The following is a 19,072-nucleotide window of genomic DNA, read 5'->3' as shown; positions in this document are numbered from 1 at the left end:
GACATGGGGTCCTTAGATGAGATTATGTTCACTATTGTGTCCCTTTATGCATCGAATTCCCGATAGTTCGCTTTACTTAGGTCCACCTTCTGCGACATCATCAAGCATAGTGAGGGTACCCTAATTCTTATGAGTTACTTTAATATTCTGGCGAACCCTAAGGTTCATAGATCCTTTGTTGCGTCCACTCATGCCGGTGATGCCTTGGCAGGTCATTCCGGAGTATTCTCCAAACTACTTGTGGAGTTCGTCTTAAATGATATTCAGAAGGTCCAGTCACCTGTAGAGTGGGACTACACGTATTACTATAAAGTACATAACTCCTTCTCTAATATCGACCTAAACCTGACCGATAAGTGGTCATTGCAGAATTCTAGCTCAGACAGGATCCTCCCAATATCGGGATCCAATCATGCCGCAGTTGTCTGGAAATAGCTATTCCTCCGGGTGGTAATTCCCCAAGGCTCTTGGCATCTCTCATAATGTCTTTTGACCTTGTTGGAAGCCAAGTCAGCCCTCAATGAAATGCTAGACATGCATATCACTACTAACTCTCCAGGGATAACTCAATCTTTAGTTTAAATAACTTTTGGTGCACATTGAAGGCAGTGATGCAAGGCTTAGCTATATAGATGCAAATGACAATCAAGCACGCTGTCCTCCAACATCAAAGGGACCTGGAAGCACAACTGTCTTCTCTGGAGTCCCTGAATAAATCGCAGCCCTCCGTAGATCTTAAGACTCAAATTAACCTGGTAAAGAGCCAACTGCAGAAACTGCTCTTGACTCAAACCCAACAAGCGTTAAGCAGACTTCTTCAGAAGTTCTACATTGTAGGCAATATGGCAGGCAGATTAATAGCTAGGAAGCCCAAAATTGAATCAAGTACTTAGTTAATGATAACAAAACCAAAAACAGCGCTGGATACAGAAAACACTAGACTATCAATGATAAAGACATGGCTGTATATAAATAAAAAGACAACATTTATTGTTTAAAAACATCAATAAAATCGATATAAACAAGAATATATCTATATCCTTACAAAATATAAACCAGCTGATGATAATCTTTATCAAACCCAACACGGTAAACACAGACAAAAATAGGTAGTCACTAAGACAACTGAGATCATTGTTATTATGGATCACTCTATGGTCTGTAGATACTGAATTAATGTTCCAAATCCAATCACATTTCTTTGTATAAATATTGGAACACAGTGCCTGAAAGTGCTTAATAAATGCAATGGTAATTAATAGAATACGGAGCTCCGTAGTTGTAGAAACGGTGTGTGTCAGCTTATGAGCTGTTCCATTATAGGTAAGCTTCTAAATGTTAATACACCTAATGGTTGTAAATGAATCTCTGCCCAGTTGGATTTGATGTATGTCACCCGGTTTTTAGCAAACAATCCACATGATTACCGTAAATGATCGATTCCGTGATGTCAATCCTGCTCCACCAGTGGGTGTAGCCGCACTCCGGGAATCAGAGATAATGTTCCAGATAGTGGACAGCGAGGATTAGGTTTAATGACAAAACCACAGTCCAAATCGCGCTGTCTGCTACATATCGCAGAGGACGTGAGGCTGCAGAAACAGTGTAGCAATAACAGGAAACACACACACTCTGTATTTGGCAAAGCCGATACAGGTCTCCAATATCAGTTTGAAAGTGAGTAATATCAGCTGGTCACCTGGACTGACGCGTTTCATCACGAATAGGTGATTTCATCAGAGTTAATGATTGCAATGTCCAAATTCCTAACCAACAGGATATAGCTAATGTGTTCGCAGCCTACTATTCCAAACTTTACAATCTTTGATCGTGCGGGTCCACGCAGTAACAAACGCCATCCCTTCTTGCGAAACCTACACCTCCTGACCCTGAACGCTGCATCTAAACTGGCTCTTCATGCCCTGTGGATGAAGACTGAGATCTTGCCTGTGATTAAATCACTCCAAAGGACAAGGCTCCAGGTCCTGACTGGTTGATAAATAACTTATATTCCAACTTCCATGCAGAACTGGCCCCTACTCTGGAACAAATTTTCAATGCGTGTATGAAACAGGGATGCTTTCTGTCAGAAAGTTTAGAGTCTCATATTGTGACAATCCCCAAACCAGGTAAGGACTCAATGTTGTGTCAGAATTATAGACCTATTGTCCTTCTCAAGTTGGATATCAAGATATACTTAAATTGATTACAAACCTAGTAAACCCCCTCCTCCCGTCGCTTATACATCCAGACCAGGTCAGTTTTGTGTTGAGTCAGCAGATAACACCCATAGAACGATCAACATTATTGAGCAAGTCAACAAAGCAGGCCATGAGTTGCTACTTATGTTGTTGGACACTGAAAAAGCCTTTGATAAGCTCCACTAGGATTATATGCATGTGTCTTTGCCCAGTTTGAATTCAGTCATGTGATTCTAAACTCCATTTTAGCGCAATATACTGGTTCCTCAGCCTGTGTCTACAGTAATGGCTATACGAAAAGTTTACGATCACCAATGGCACTAAACAGGGGTGCCCCCTCTCCCCCCCTTATCTTCCTCCTAGCCATTGAACCCTTAGCTGGACAGATTTGACTTACCCCTCAAATGTCGGGTATAACTTTGGCCAATACCTCACATAAATGATGTCCCTTTGCGGATTGTATTTTGGTGTTCATCTCCAGTCCAGTGGCCTCATTATCGGTCCTACATGACAGGCTCCAAAAGTACAGTTGAGCAACATATTATAAATGAAACACCTCACAAATGGAAGCCCTCCCTATCAACAAACCAGAAGCTTGCCTGGCCCGCTTGAAGGCAGGTTTTCAGTATTCATGGAAGACCTCCTCCCTATTGTAGCTTTGTATACTTATTTCACCCCTTCTAGAGTATATGCTTGATGCCAACTCTGTTCCATTGCTGTTGCATCTAAACAAACTGACAAGGTTGTGGATGTGTCACGAAGGTTCCTAGCTGTGAAGAATTGCTACTTTTAAAATATCTATGCTACCCGAAATATTTGAATCAACCCAATGAGGCTGTATTTTTCAAACTGCTCACTGAATATTTTGGTGCTTAAACCACACACCAATGACGTTTAAACTGCTTCACAGGCTCTACATGACCTTGGCTAGGTTACACAAGATCTGGCCCTGGCAATCCAAGGCCTCTTGGTGCAATTGCAGGGCAACTGGGGACATATTTCACATATTCTGGGGTTGCCCGACTGTCCACTCCTTATGAGCTGCAGTGTTTGGTTTAGTGCTTAAAGTCACCCAGCTTACCCTCCGTGTGACGCTTTTCCACCTCTTTTCTCTCAGGTCTCCTCTGTAGATCAATATGTAATAGGTCATATATTTGTTGCAACTAGGGCCGTCATAGCCCAGGTGTGGAGTGTTCCTTCTCTTCCCTCTGTGTCCAAGGTTATTTCTAAGGTACAGTTTAGTTTTGAGATGGAGACGTTAGGAGTCCCCTACCCCACCGCTGCCTCATCTCCACTCATGAATCGGTTCGCCTGGCATAAGTTTTTATTAGAGAATCCAGCCCTCATAGTAACCAGGGTACACAGAAGATGCCCTCTATGTGGAGCCCCTTGTTGACGCTTATATTTAACCGATTGTACCTTGCCTAAGTCCTGTGTTAATGTGTACCTCCTTCGCTTTCTCCCCCTGTCCTCCCACCACACGTTTTTGTTTCTGTACACTTATAACCTTAATAAAAATTATTTTTGAAAATAAATATCTCTTCTTCATGTAGAATCGGTAGTGATCAATTTTCTGCCATACCTATGAATTATATAAAGCAAGTTTTTAGTCCAATGGAGATGATATTATGGCATTATAGCATTAAAACTTTAATGCTATAATGCCATAATGTCTGTGTCAGGTTATGATTCTTACCAGTTCCTCAGCTTACTTGATACTTATAATACATGTCTGTAACAGTTCCCATACAGTCTTTCCTATGCAGTGCTTCATGCCTCTCTGTACACTTTTCCTGTGAGGTTATTATTTTATCAGCACTGCATCTTAATGACTAATACAACATATGTATATCTTTGAGGAAAAATCATACAAAAGATCCCACTGTGCTACAAAATTAGTAGTTTATATAGGAGTGAAACAGCAGTTAGCAGAATTAAAATAAAGTGTCAGCTGTCAAGTAGTTAACATAACAGAAAAGTCCATTAATTGAAGATTCCTGGGGCAGAGATGTCATGTCTTTATCAGGTACTAAGAAGAAATTACCAGCTTTATTGTTTTTAAATCAAACTCTGTGGAATTGAGAAAAACACCCACATTTAAGGAGTTAGTGTTGTTTTAAAGATTTAATTAAACTTTATATTGTCGTCTGTGAGTCAAATGTCAGATTTTCACACCAATATGTCATTAAGCACAAAATATCACTATGATAATATTATACGTACTATAAATAAAAAAGGTTTAACTATGGTACACGGTAAGATGTTGACCATAAAGTATGTTAATGTGTGAAAGGCAACTAATACATAAGACTTGAATTTTGAAAACTATTAATGCAGTGAATACAATAATAAATAATGAAACAAATAAAAAAAATGTACAAAAATAGACGCAGAAATAAGCGTATGACATCACCAAAGGGAAAGAAATATCATTTATACTTTACAACTGTCTTTTTGCAACTTGGAAAATGGCTAGAGGTCTAGTCTAAGTCCTGAGCCCTAGTGATGTCAGTCGCGTGGACATTAAGTATACCCTAAAAAATGTTTTTCACGAAAAGAACCACACATTTTTTTAAAACGTTTCCATGTATTATTATAAGTGACTATAATATTGAAAGGTAACATTAATGGAGTATATATATATATATATATATATATATATATATATATATATATATATATATTGCGCATTGTGCATTTGATTTTCAGATTTTATATTTCACATAGGTATTGTACGTGTCCTGCTGTGCCTGGTCTAGTAGAGAACAATAAACCTAAACACTTAGTGATCACCACATGTATCTTGAGATCTGTTCTTTGTTGACTGCTGGAGTATGCACAGCCAAGTTACGTGCAGTATAAAACAAATGCATGTTGCGCTCAGTATGTGTGCCTTTATGACTCGGGTCCTAGGAGTTTAGGGTTTTTCTAATTCTATACTTACCTACTTTTTACCTCATACTGTATTGATGCAAATTGCTTCCCCAAGTCATGCCCTCCACTGGGGTGTGATAACGCAATTAATGTTATCATACAGATTGTCCCATCGGCTTGATGACAAGAATGGCATCACCAAGTGAAATCCAGTTTCCATGAGGTGTGGAAGTTTATGGAAGCTGAGGACAATGTGCATGATAACATTAATCGCGACATCACACCCCTGTCTACGCAGTGTTCACTGAAGAGGGCATGACTTAGGGAAGCAATTTGCATCAATACAGCATGATCCAGCACATCTATAGCCTTTGTGGGAGAATTAAATGCTCTCTCAGATATCATGCAGGCATCTCCTTAATTTGGGAGTGTCCTGGACTTTCTGGGAAAGTAGGCCAAAATGTTTAATACAGTTATTGCTTTATAAACTGACACATGTGATATGTTTTCATTTTTGTAATAGCACACAGCAAATTAATTTGTTTCTTTATATTAAGAGGAACACGATTTTCTAGACAGTTTATGAAAAACAAATAAAAAACCAACGTTGAAAGTAAACAATTTATTTGGAACATGCATAAATAGTAAAAGCATACTTATGTACAAGTTACGATAATTCTTAATTTCCTCTTTAACGCCCACAGGTTTTAAGGGAGCAAAGGTCAGCTAAGGTCACAGTGTCATGTTCTGCATTTGCATTATTCTTTTCTCCCTTGATTGAGTTTATAATGGATTTCAAAACAGATGTTTTAATTAAAAGTGTGTTTATTGTACTTGCTTCAGATGTTTGTGTAACAAGATATATCTGGTGATGTCAACAAAATAAATGACGTGACCAATGTCATTTCATATAGAAACCACCTATCTTATACAGGCAGTCTGGCTGTGATATGTCTTTCTGGACGTCTGAATGCAGAGTGTGAGGTTATATATAGGAGTTTGGCGCCATTGGGTAGTAGTAATGTTCTAATGATGTCACTGCAGTGTGTAGCCTCATTTTAATACTGATTGAGGCACAAGAACGTGTCTGAACCAGCACAATGGGGGACCATTAGAGTAATAATTATTCCTATAGTTATTGCAAAATTCAAGTGCTTTTGCAGAATGAAAATGCTTCTGCAAATCAAGAAATGCTCTGTTAAAATTGCACTGCATATGCCCAGAAAAGGAAAAAATTCAATTCATCTTTGAAAGCAAAGGACACCTCCAACAACCTACAAATTCATGGGCAGAAAAGGGGAGAGAAAGGTGCGTACTCACATAATCGATGTACAGTAAGGGCGTACCAAGATCGAGTGCATGCACATGCCTCTGATTCAAGCTCTGGGCATCTCTCAGGTATGTGATTTTCAGCCGTACCACTTGCAGCAGCTACAGAGCAGGTGTAAGTGCTGAATTGATAGTGATAACAGATATGTGACACAAGTTGGAAACAATGGGAGATACAATAAGTTTTTTGTCCCAAAATTCATTGGTGACAAAAAAGATTACATATTATCATTTATAACATGGGGGTGTCACCACCGGACTGGCCCACCGTGATACCAGGAAAATCCCGATGGGCCCCACTGCTCGATGGCCCTGCACCCCTTCACTAGTGAGCGGGGCCGGAATGCAGTCAAGAGTTCGAGCAGCGTGTACTGCTTGGTAATGCACTCACTGCTCCTCACTGTCTCTGCTGTGGTCTGATAGGCTGACACAGTCACTCAACCAATCAGATCACAGACATGCCCCCAACCCGTTCTGCCATGGAGGAAGCTGAAGACAGCACATGAATAATTAAGTGTATGGAAGTTTATGTGTCAGTGTATGAGAGAAAGAATGTCAGTGTGTATGTCATTGTAGATGAGAAATTTATTAGTGTGTGTGAGTGTGTATGAGAAATATGTGTACGAGAGAGTGAGTGTGTGTGACAGTCAAGCTTTACATAATAGGTACAACACAGGTGAAAGTTTGGTGATCTCTAACCATGAGTTCACTTTTGGGGAATACACAGTCCACCGGGTCCCCTTATCTCTATATGCTTTCCCCCCCAGACTGTACATTGTAGTGCTCCCCCTTATATGTATATGTTATCTCCATTCCTGCTGACAGACACCTCATCTGCCACACTTCTCCCTCCCTGCTGCTAGTCTCCGCATCTGCTACAACCCCTCCCGCCTCCCTGCTACTTTTCACTCCATGCTGCCACTGGCCCCATCAAAACATTGGTCCTATTACCGGCCATACATCCCTGCTGCTGTACATCACTTGCTACCATTCTCCCCTATCTGACAATTAGCTGGTCTCCCTGCACAACTTTCATAGCTAAACTGGAGACATCAGAAGAGAGAAGACAGAAGAGTGAGCAAAAGAAAGAAAGAACAAAATTGCATTAAATGTGACATAAGTAAGTGCATATATATTATTTTTATATATTGCTATTATTACAAATATATTATTTTTATTTTATAGGATTCTGGTGCAACATATTTTAAATATGGATGATATGGATTTTTTTTGCTTTACTTTCCTTAATGAATCAGGACCATTACGTTTATTTTGTATGTCTTAATGAATCAGGCCCTCAGACTCAGGTTGGGTTGGTTTTCCCGACGCTAATTGCACCGACCATGAGGAGACCTACAAAAAAAAGCCTGATAATTGTAAAACTACATGACTATAATACAGACTTAGCTGTAAACCGACAAAGCAGATTTGCGAACAGAACAACATGCTGACAGTTACAAATTACTATGAGAGAGCTGCCCGGCACTTCATGTTCATTGACATTGCCGCTTTAAATTCACATTCCTCTGTGTCACTCTTTGGTGAACATGAAGTGCTGGGCAGCTCTCTCATGGTAATTTGTAGCTGTCAGCTGCTGTTCTGTTCGCAAATCTGCTTTGTCGGTTTACAGCTAAGTCTGTATTATAGTCTTGTAGTTTATACAATTATTGGGCTTTTTTTGTAGGTCTCGTCGTTGTGATTAGCATCGGGTAAAGGAATGCCACCACTCAGACTCTAAATCAAAATTTAATCACAAAATCAGAAATCATATAGTCCTATCTTATGTGTCATTAAATATTTTAGTAAAATATTAGAAAACTAATAATTTAAAATATAGTAAATGTGCTTGTGAAAAAGAGAAAATATTTGGAAAAAAATGTCTTAAAAATGTCTTCATTAAATAAAACAGAATGAAGCTTAAATAGCTATTGCAGCACTGAAAATGTTTTGGTTAGTTTCACAACAAGCCTCAGCTGGGCATGTGTGACGCGGGAATGTGAAAGAGTGAATAAAATGATTAAAGTTCCCCAAATTGATATCTCACTTTTAACCACCCAGTTTTTCCACCATAAGTTCTAATTGCAGACCTGACTCTACAGTTACTCACTGACGTAATCCAAAATAAAATCACAACCTAGATTAATCAGCGATATTGTAAACCAAACAATTCCTGTACTTATCTGTTGTTTATAAAAACCTAGCGTTTATAAAAACCAAGCCTAACTGACAAGTGGATTCTTTAAGAACATTAAGATAGGTGGTTATTAAATGGAGTTTATTATGATGAAAAAAAATCAAAATATAGTTATTGTATAAAAAGGATAACCGCATGATATACAGAAATACAATTGCAAAATAATTTATTAAAATAAACAGAAATAAAAACAGAAACAGAAAACTCCCATAATTTTCATGTAACCTGTTCCATGGGGGAAAGACTGGAATGTAGACAGTTTCTCAGCGGCAGACTGACCTCAAAAACTTTTTACAATTTTCATAAACTGTATACTGTTGATTCTCTTCTTCCTTGCACAAAACCTCTCTTAATGTTTTATTCTCAAACTATAATACCATTAGTAAATAAAGACACTAGTTTTTCAAAATAGTTCACAGTTAATTGAATTAATTGAAATATGGTGGCGGAGAAAGCAAGTTGTGAGTCAGCTAACAACTAATAGCAAAACCAAACAGTGCATGGCCAAAGGCACCACCACTGTTACCAGGACATAGTCCCTTATGATTGACCAGTGCGAAATCTGGCTCCATGAGAGCCTGGGAATAATATTGGACCAACATAGGCGCACCATTAGCCATTGAGCCTTTATGCTTCGCAAATCCTTCCTACTGGGGATCAACAAATTCAGGGATTTCCCCTTGCCCAAATCATTACCATCCAGGTGTACCACCAGTATGTCTGGCACACCATGTCTCATTACTGCCCCTGCCAGAAGAGAGAGAAGGGGGGCCCATTTAGTTCTCTCCTTCAACCAGTGAATGTCCACAGGATGGGAAAAAGCACTTCTGTTATTAGCAAAACTGTGCCTGGATGCCCAGAACACCTACGAGTGACCTACCATCCATATCCAGAATTTCCGGGTCGGAGAACCTGGAACCAAAAAAGATGCCGATCAAATCCAGACTGTTGCTGTCTGGACACTCTTTGCCATCGCATCAGGGCTAACCGACATAGTAAAGGGTAATGAAAGGAGAGGTGGTGGAAGAAGAAGGCAGTAACCCATATGAAGGTAAAAACCCACAAAACACCAGTTTTGGTCCCTATTATCTTGCTCAAAGCCCCCGATGACCATACTTTGAAGTGGTCACTTAGACACCTGTAATTTGCCCCATGTTATGCACCCTGTGGTCAGGCCCCCGTTAAAGGTAAACAAAGGGTGCTCCCTATTTTGTCATTGTATTGTGCTAATTGTTTACCATTTAGGTGTTTACATTGTCTCACTGTTATTATTTGCTATGTACCATTGTTCTCCGCTATCCATTTTACTGTGTTTTTCAGTTAGTAGGGTGTTGTGTGCGGAGGTATTGTTCTATTTGCCATGAAAGCCGCTGAGAGAGTTAGCGTACACAGCAACCAAGAAAACAGATGTTCTGGTAAGTGGTTCCTGTCTTTGTGTTCATTTGTCCTGGCTTGTCTTGTGCTTTGTTCCCTGCAGGGCGTTACAGATCGTGGTTACTGAAAGAAAATCCGCATTCAGCAAGACATTGAGGAATCCCTGCAAGGACAATTGGTGCAAGACTTCAAGGACAATTGAAACCAGGGGCAGGCTGGGCTGGGGGGCCGGGGGGGATTCAGCCCCCTGGGCCGGTCCCATAGTGGGCTACTTTAGACTGGGTCACTGGGCCACCTGTATTTTTTTCCTTTAATAATAGGCTGCTGAGTTGAGTCTTGCCCCCCGGGCTGAAATTTGCCAGCCCTCCCCTGATTTAAAAACACCTCCACCTGGAGCCTTTTTGTGAAAATCCCAATGGCTACAACATGATCAGGTAAGATCTCTGTGCCCCTTGTTGTTTCCCGCAGGCCTTACATGATTTCATAGGGTGTTTACATTTGCCCTCCTGTGGAGTTTTGCCATAAACACCCTGACAGGACACTGGCCATACCAGGGTATAGGGCAGAGCATCAAGTGAGACTGTCAGCCTAGTTAAATTAACCCGTTAGTTAATTGTCCACAGTTATAGCAATTCATCTCTTAGATTTTAACCTCTAGTCTATTATCATCTATGAGGGATTTTAATTGTTTTAACCCATAGATTACTGGAAGAAAAAAAATAAAAGAAAATATCTAAGAATTTAGGAGTAGAATAAAGATGACAATAAAGAAATAGGTGAGCCTTTATTTATAATAAAGGACTTTTTTCATGGTGTATGTTTATTTTTACTTTACTATGTGGCACTAGTAAATAATTAATACATGTTTGTTTTTTGTTTTTTTAAATATTTTAAACACCAATCTTGATCACCATGTTCATGATTATGACTGTCGGTCCTAGAATGTGGCTGCACTCTTATACAGTATTTTGAGCTGCAAATATCTTAAGATACATGCAACTTAATATATACACGTAAAAGAGCAATTTTATGGCCAGTAAGTGTGCAAGCTCTAAAATAAAATTCCACTATAGAACTTGTCACTCATTTGTCACTTCTTTGCAGTACTTTTGCTATTCTAAAATAACACATATAAGTATGATATATTTGTCCTCAGAGTGTCTGAAATTCCAGTAAAGTTAACTGTTCATTATAACGTTAATCTTTCTGTAAATAACGGTCTGAGTTAGGTAGGATCAGTCATTCACTACAGGAATTCTCATTGGAAAATGAAACTTTCAGTTTCAATGGCTTATGTCTCTGGTTTAAGAAAATGTTGAAAATCCATCAATTCTATGTCCATTTAAGTTTGCTGCATAATTTGCAATATTTGGCCAAATGTTCTTTTGGATTCTCAAATATTTTATTTCCGGATCAAATATAACTTGTTGTTTAATAATGACATAGATTATTTAAAATGTGCACTTGTCTAACAATCCACTATGAGTAAACCATTCTGGTTTAATTTGCAAGTTGATACAAATACTCTAACAAATTGTTAAGTAAGGCAAATTTTTATATTGATCATCAGCAACTGATTATATTTTTATAACATTTTTATACAATTATTATATAAGATGTGCATTATTTTGCAGGGTCAAACTTTAGGCTGTCACTGCAGAGTCATTTTCTCTGACGAATCCCCTTTCAGATTATTTGGGGCATCTGGAAAAACGCTTGTCCAAAGAAGGAAAGGTGAGCGCTACCATCAGTCCTGTGTAATACCAACAGTAAAGCATCCTGCGACCATTCATGTGTGGGGTTGCTTCTCAGCCAAGGGAGTGGGCTCACTCACAATTTTGCCTAACACAGCCATGAATAAAGAATGGTACCAAAACATCCTCTAAGAGCAACTTCTCCCAACCATCCAAGAACAGGTTGATGGCGAACAATGCTTTTTTCAGCATGATGGAGCACCTTGCCATAAGGCAAAAGTTATATCTATGTGGCTCGGGGATCAAAACATCTAAATTTTGAGTCCAAGGCCAGGAAACTCCCCAGACCTTAATCCTATTGAGAACTTGTGGTCAATCCCCGAGAGGCGGGTGGACAATCAAATACCCACAAATTCTGACAAACTCCAAGCATTAATTAGGCAAGAATGGGCGGCCATCAGTCAGTATGTGGTGATTGACAGCATGCCAGAATGAATTGCAGAGGTCTTCAAAAAGAAGGGTCAACACTGCAAATATTGACTCTTGGAATAAACTTAATGTAATTGTAAATAAAAGCCTTTAACACCTATAACATTCTTGTAATTTTACTTCAGTATACTATAGCAACATCTGACAAAAAGGTCTAAAAACAATGAAGCAGCAAACTTTGTGAAAACCAATATTTGTGTTATTCTCAAAACTTTTGGCCATGACTGTACTGTATGGAAAGCTTGGTAGCTTTCTTACAGCCCTGGGCACCAGACTACTACCCCACCACCTCACGTGTCCCTGATATTATCCTCCTTCACTGCCAGTAGTATACAAATATTTTATTGTGCATTCTCGCTAACTACACAGCTTGTTCAATAATACACTGTTTTATGGACGTTTGTCCACTCACTTCGGTGTATTAATGTGCCCCTAATATAGCATGGTTACATATTTCTGTATAGATAGTGGGTGCTGTGACACTGAACTTTTCCTCCAGTATCTTTTGTTTATCAGCATTTGATTTTCTTGAACCTCCAATATGTTTATTAACCTGCATCTTTTCTGCTAAGGTGGTGTTCGGACCTTGTGATGCACTAGTGAAAATTCAAAATAAAAAACATTTAAATCCAAGTTGTTTTTTGTTAAGCTTAAAATATTTCACTTGTCTTCCAGCACCATCTAGTGTTTGGTTAATGTTAAAGTAAAAACATAAACTATCAATGTGTATAGTACATTTAAGAGCTTTAGCAACAACAAAATGTAGCTATTTCCACACATAAACATTTTACAGAATAATTTAATTCAAGTGCTTTATAATTTGGAAATAGAGTACACCAACAGTGGTTACAGCAGTGGGATGTACATAGTATCTTGAAATTGCGATCAGATGCTAACCCGGGACACAGACACATATACAACTGTCCATCCCATATTATTTATGGTTGGTGAAGGGCAAGTGCAAATAGTGTAACATGATTATGACTGTCACCAGCAATAGCGAACTGCTTGTTATTGGCTGTTTGCAAATGCCCCACTGAGATTGATGGGTGCTTTCTTCATTGCATGTGTATACATTATGCTTTTGTGTGCATGTTTAAGCAAAAACATTTGTTGTGTATGTGAGACCGGGAGTTCTTTCTCCTGTATAAAAGAGATTTTTGAAGTATTATTGATACCTAATATCAAATTTGTATTTTGCCAACAAAACAAAAGGTTAGAAACATGTACGTGTCATAAACCTGGCGCATATGGTACTGTTGTACACCTGCAGGAATCATGCAGTTTGCATATGCCCTCAATTGCAGCATTTTAGTAACCACAATTGTGGCAACTCATACAACATATGTAACAGGCCTATCATAATGGCCACTGAGCTCTATTTTTGTTGTATTCATACTTTTCTGTGTGTATTGTAAAATGCTTATCTGATCAAAGGTTGGACAGAGACATCTCCATATATAATGCCAGGGCATTGTCTCAAATGCTTCTGCGAGAATATATTATCAGATATACCAATAGCAAGTCTGAAAATATGTGTATACCCTTATATGTAAGTTGATTGATTCTAAGACCCTTTGTTCTCTGAGTATCAAACTGGAATGCAGCCAGAGAGACCCTTGCCTCATGACTGGACCTTGATGAAGAAAGGCGCATATTGTTTTTCCAGCTTTCGTGTGAAAGAGGGGTCCTGGAAACTGACTAGTAATTGAACATATTGGAAGCTAAGTATTTGATTTACTTTTCCTTTTATGTTACGTTGTAAAAATAAAGATAAACGTTATAATAAATCTTGCATTCATGAGTCATTAACTCTTTGAAACTGAAAGAACCTTATTCAACCTGGAAGAACATATTAGAATAAAAACTGTTTTTTTTCCCAGGAATTCATACCACTGATCAGCCTAAAATACTGACATACAATATTTGATTACATATAAATTATCCCTCTTGTTTTAATACTTTATAGTAGCACTTTTAGCTGCAAATACAGATGTGAGCCCAGAGTCGGATTTACCGCTAGGCAACCTAGGCTCCTGGCTAGGGCCTAGCGGCTCTCAGGGGGCCCAGATGGGGGGGACAAGAGAGAGAAGAAAAAAAAAGACAATGGTATTCCCAACCATGCACAATCAGATTTTCCCCCAGCCTTCAAATCTTTACATGTTCTATGAAAATCCATCTCAATAAGAACTTACCCTACTCCCATTTACATTATTAGTAACACTGCTATACCCTTACAATTGTTCCAATCTCTACTCTGAACCACACACGCTTCTCTTATATCATAGTTAAACGGATGATAGAGCAGCAAAGCTCACAGGCTTTGTCAATTATATGACCTATGGCACGAATGCTATTGGTCCAAAAGTATGACATCAATATGGTCTCCGCCCCCCTCTACACTATATAAGATCTGTCACTTCATTCCCCGGGCTGCCTTGAAAAAGCCTGTGAGCGAAACGCACTTTGGCGTCCCGCTTTGCTGCTCTATCATCTGCTTAACTATGATATATCTTTTCTCCCTGAATCGCTTGCCAGATTATTATTAGGCAGGGTTTTTCACATAGTTCCACGATCACAGGGAGTAAGATTTCTGGAGGGGCAGTTTACTATTTCTGCCTGTAATATGCTATCCTATAGAATAGCTTTATAGTCTAGTATGCTGGATATAGAGAAGTGAGTATCTTTCTGGATCGCTCCCCAGATTGCCAATCGGCAGGGCTTTTTACATAATCTGGCGATCACAGTGAGCAAGGTCTCTGGATGGGCAGCTCATGATTTTTGTCTGCTAAATGCCGTCCTATGTAATTGCCTTTTGACCCAGTATGTTTGATATTACTAAACTAATATTGAAATATGACTCTGTGGTTATATGTATTTATGTTCCTTAAGGAGTAGTATATTGTTCTCTAATTATACATAACATATCAGGGCCCTCTTTGAAAGTATGCTAGATATAGACTGAGGTGACTTTTTAGCTAGCAGATTATATATTCATATACACAATATTTGAATATTGATAGCGGCAGTATGACTATGCAATTTACATTACATTTTTAATTTTACTAGTACACAATTCTTTTATTTATAATTTTCAATTACTTCACTCTTTATTTCAACCAATCCTGCTTGTTTATTGTTATTTTAATGTATGCCTAATAAAACATATAGATTTTTTATGCTCTGTCTTTTTCTTTCTCTTTATCAATCAACCTATCCAAAAAAGCAGAATTTCATCATAAACTTTGTACTTGAAAGTGATGCATTATTTTTGCTATCATGCACATCCTTAATGAAATTCATAAAATGTATAAGAATAATGTGACAGCCCAATAAGGCACATCACTATGAAAACTAGGCAATATATTATATGAAATGAAGGGACACCTGAGTTAATTGATGCTAAGATGGGGGTGATCTGGGCATTACAACATTTCATATCTCTAGACCTCTTAATGCTTTCTGTAGTGTAGTGTGTTATTGTTTTTGCGATCTCCAGACAATAACTACTAAAGCTGCCCATCATTTGAAAGAGTAGACTAGTCTCTTTGAAAGGATGGATTCCCATAGTTTATTGGAACTAGGATGGGGAGATCTGGGCATTGCAAAACCCCTTCCCATCCCGAGTCACACATTTCATCTGCTAACCTGCATTTGGTCACTGTTCTTACCTGTTTCCCTTGGCTCTCACTCCCTGCATTCACTTGCTGGTCTGAACTGAGCATGCGCACACCAGGCCTTTTCAAAACTCTATTCTCTTGATTGGCTAATTGCCTGTCAGCTCTGTCTATTTAAAGTACCTGCTTGTTTACTAAGGTGGCAGATCTTCAGGTCTCTTTACCTGTTAAGACGATGTTCTCTCTGGCTCCCATCTGCACATCGGTATCCTGTGTTACCTGTTCCACAATCAAGACCTGTGGTATTATTGCAAGAACCTCGTGCCTCATCAGCGGTCCTGTCCTCAACCTATTCATTTTCCAGGGATCTCAGTGCATCAGTTCTCTGCAGTTCACCACTTCTCAGTTGGTTACCTGTTCCATGATCAAGACCTGCGGTATTGTTGCAGGAAGCTCGTGCCTCACATCAGTCCTGTTCTCAGCTATTTGCTTTCTAAAGACCTCAACGCTTTCATTCTCTGCCGTTAACCTGAACCTCTGCATTTATCGTCCAGCAGTTCTGCTCCACTCCACGGTTCCATCTCACCCTGCTCTAATCTCCCTTACAAAACTGCGACCTGCGGCTAGAGAGCAGCTAAGTCCATATTCACTTTCGGGGATCCCTGGTGAATACCTTTCTTCCATTAGACTCTGCACCTTTCTGGGGGTAAGTCTATCTAGAGTGGGGCTGTGACAGGATGGACCGCCTATGCCACCCTGTCTGTTGTTGCTGGGAACCGGCTGGGCTTACTTTGCCACCGTTCCCTTTTGTTATCCCAAATGCGCCCTCTTGCCGCTGAAGGAGGGGCTTATAATGCTGCCACCACTGAGATCCTTCTATGGCACTCAGAACCACGTTCCTTCTGGGTCACTGATGCTGCTAGTGTACCTCGTTGCTGGTGTACCTGGGCTGGTTACTTCGGACCTCTTACTATGGATCCGGGTTGCTGTGAATGGATCCCCCCTTGCCTATCACACTAACCAGGCTGCATGGGTAGCAGAGTGGTGGTACTGGACAAACTTGGGACCAAACCTCAGACACAGCCGGAGAACAGATTAGATTTGGGTCTAATCTGTAGATCACAGGAATATAGCGATATTGAAGATGTTTCCAAGCAGATCTTTGAAGCAAGATGGTTTATTTTCTCTCACCCTAGTTGAAGGTACCAGGGTGATTATATCAGATAAAGTCAGAAGAACGATTACATGCTCACACAGCTCATCTTTTATACAGTTCAGAAATAGTCTATTTTTAGAATCAGGATGTAACCCTGCTTAGCAAAACATACAATTTACATACTTTGCAAAGCCACTAATATTTATACTTAGCTATGAAATTCTTAAAACCCTTGTTGTGATTTCCTGCATCTTTGTTTGAGACGCAGGAAATGTAGCAGCACGATTTAAATTAAACCTTCCTGTCTCCAAGTTAAACCTCACACATCAAAAGATCTAATTAACATGTGGCCTTTCATCAGACCGTTCGGAATCCATATTCACACAGAACAACAGCAACCAAAACAAGCTAGTTTCCCACATCACAATACACAAGAGGCTTTGTAAACACAGGCTCATTGTATCAGATATATACATCAGAAATAGGCATTTCCTATAGCAAGGTTAGAGAAGAGACAAATTTCCTCCCCTGGTCTTAGAAATAACGATTACCTATCTCACAATATAAACAATATCGAAAAATAAGTGCAAATGCAATTACAGAAATAAGTGCCCTGCGCTATTCATCATCATCATTTATTTATATAGCGCCACTAACTCTGCAGCGCTGTACAGAGAACTCATTCACATCAGTCCCTGCCCCATCGGAGCTTACAATCTAAATTCCCTAATATAGACACACACTCACACACATAGACAGACAGACATGGAGACAGACAGAGAGGGAGAGACTAGGGTAAATTTTTGATAGCAGCCAATTAACCTACCAGTATGTTTTTGGAGTGTGGGTGGAAACCGGAGCACCCGGAGGAAACCCACGCAAACACAGGGAGAACATACAAACTCCACACAGATAAGACCATGGTTGGGAATTGAACTCATGACCCCAGCGCTGTGAGGCAGAAGTGCTAACCACTAGGCTACTGTGCTGCCCATTTTAAACAAATTTTTACCAAACGTTATTTAATAGTGATCCAGTCACAGGGGCTTTGAGGTCTATTCCAAACTCAGGCTCCGTGACACTGGGTTTGTTAATGTTTTCTGTAGTGTATGGTGTTATTGCCTAGGGATCATATGTAAACACCATACTATAATTATTAAATGGTCACATAATTTGAAAGAGAAGACTCTCCTCTTTCAAATAAGGGTACCCCTGATTTATTAAAGCCAGCATGGGGGGGTGATTCTCTCTCACCCTTGGACCTCTTAATGATTTCTGCACTGTAGAAGTTATTGTGTGGTGATCACACATGATCAGCAGATAATAATTTCTCAGGGGCCATATTGAATAAAAGAGGGGCTCCCCTCTTTCAAACGAATAACAAATGTATCCCTGTGGATGGGGGAGATAAGGCACTTTTAGCACTCATCCCTGTCTCTTCATAATTTTCTGTAGTGTAGTGGCTGGGAAGAGGCAGAGCTTGCTGACATCATTGTGCACAATGACACAATCAAGCTCTGAATCTTACACTTAAGGCAGTAAATACCGATAGGGGGGTGTATTAGTATGTTTTTGTGACATTTGAACTCCTGCAGTGCTAAGGATAAGTGAGACTTATGAGGTATATTCTAAGCAAGAGTGCCCCTTGTCTTTAGTACTTAAAAGGTTAAAGTGCTGAAAACAACAGCTATTCTTTCAAAAGGAGAACATGATGAATTTATTTTGGCATGACTGTCTGCACTTTTAAGTCTGGAAAATTAAAACATCCTTATAATTGTGCAATATGTGCCAAAATGTAGTCAAATTTAATGACAAAGATCAGTGTTTATTTGTTTTTGTAATTCCCTCAAATGAATACCCTTGTTTGAATTAGAGACATATTTATGGCTCAGCAATTAACTTTAATGTTTTATTCTGGCAATGTGATTGTAGGCCTAGGGCTCCATCTGCTTCATGGCTTAAATCTGCTCTTTACAAATTTAAATAACAAAAACAATAGCTTTATTAAGAACTGTCTGATTATATTTTGCTATCATATATCTATGTGACATTTGTCATAAAGGAAAAATGTATGTCCTGAAGCAATAATAGATATTTTTTTTATTTGGTTTTAAGCAAGAAATGACTAAATGCACAGCAAAACA

Source organism: Mixophyes fleayi, chromosome 4, assembly GCF_038048845.1.
Source record: "Mixophyes fleayi isolate aMixFle1 chromosome 4, aMixFle1.hap1, whole genome shotgun sequence".
In the NCBI taxonomy this organism is placed as follows: Eukaryota; Metazoa; Chordata; class Amphibia; order Anura; family Limnodynastidae; genus Mixophyes; species Mixophyes fleayi.
Note: the sequence above shows the minus strand (reverse complement) of the source record.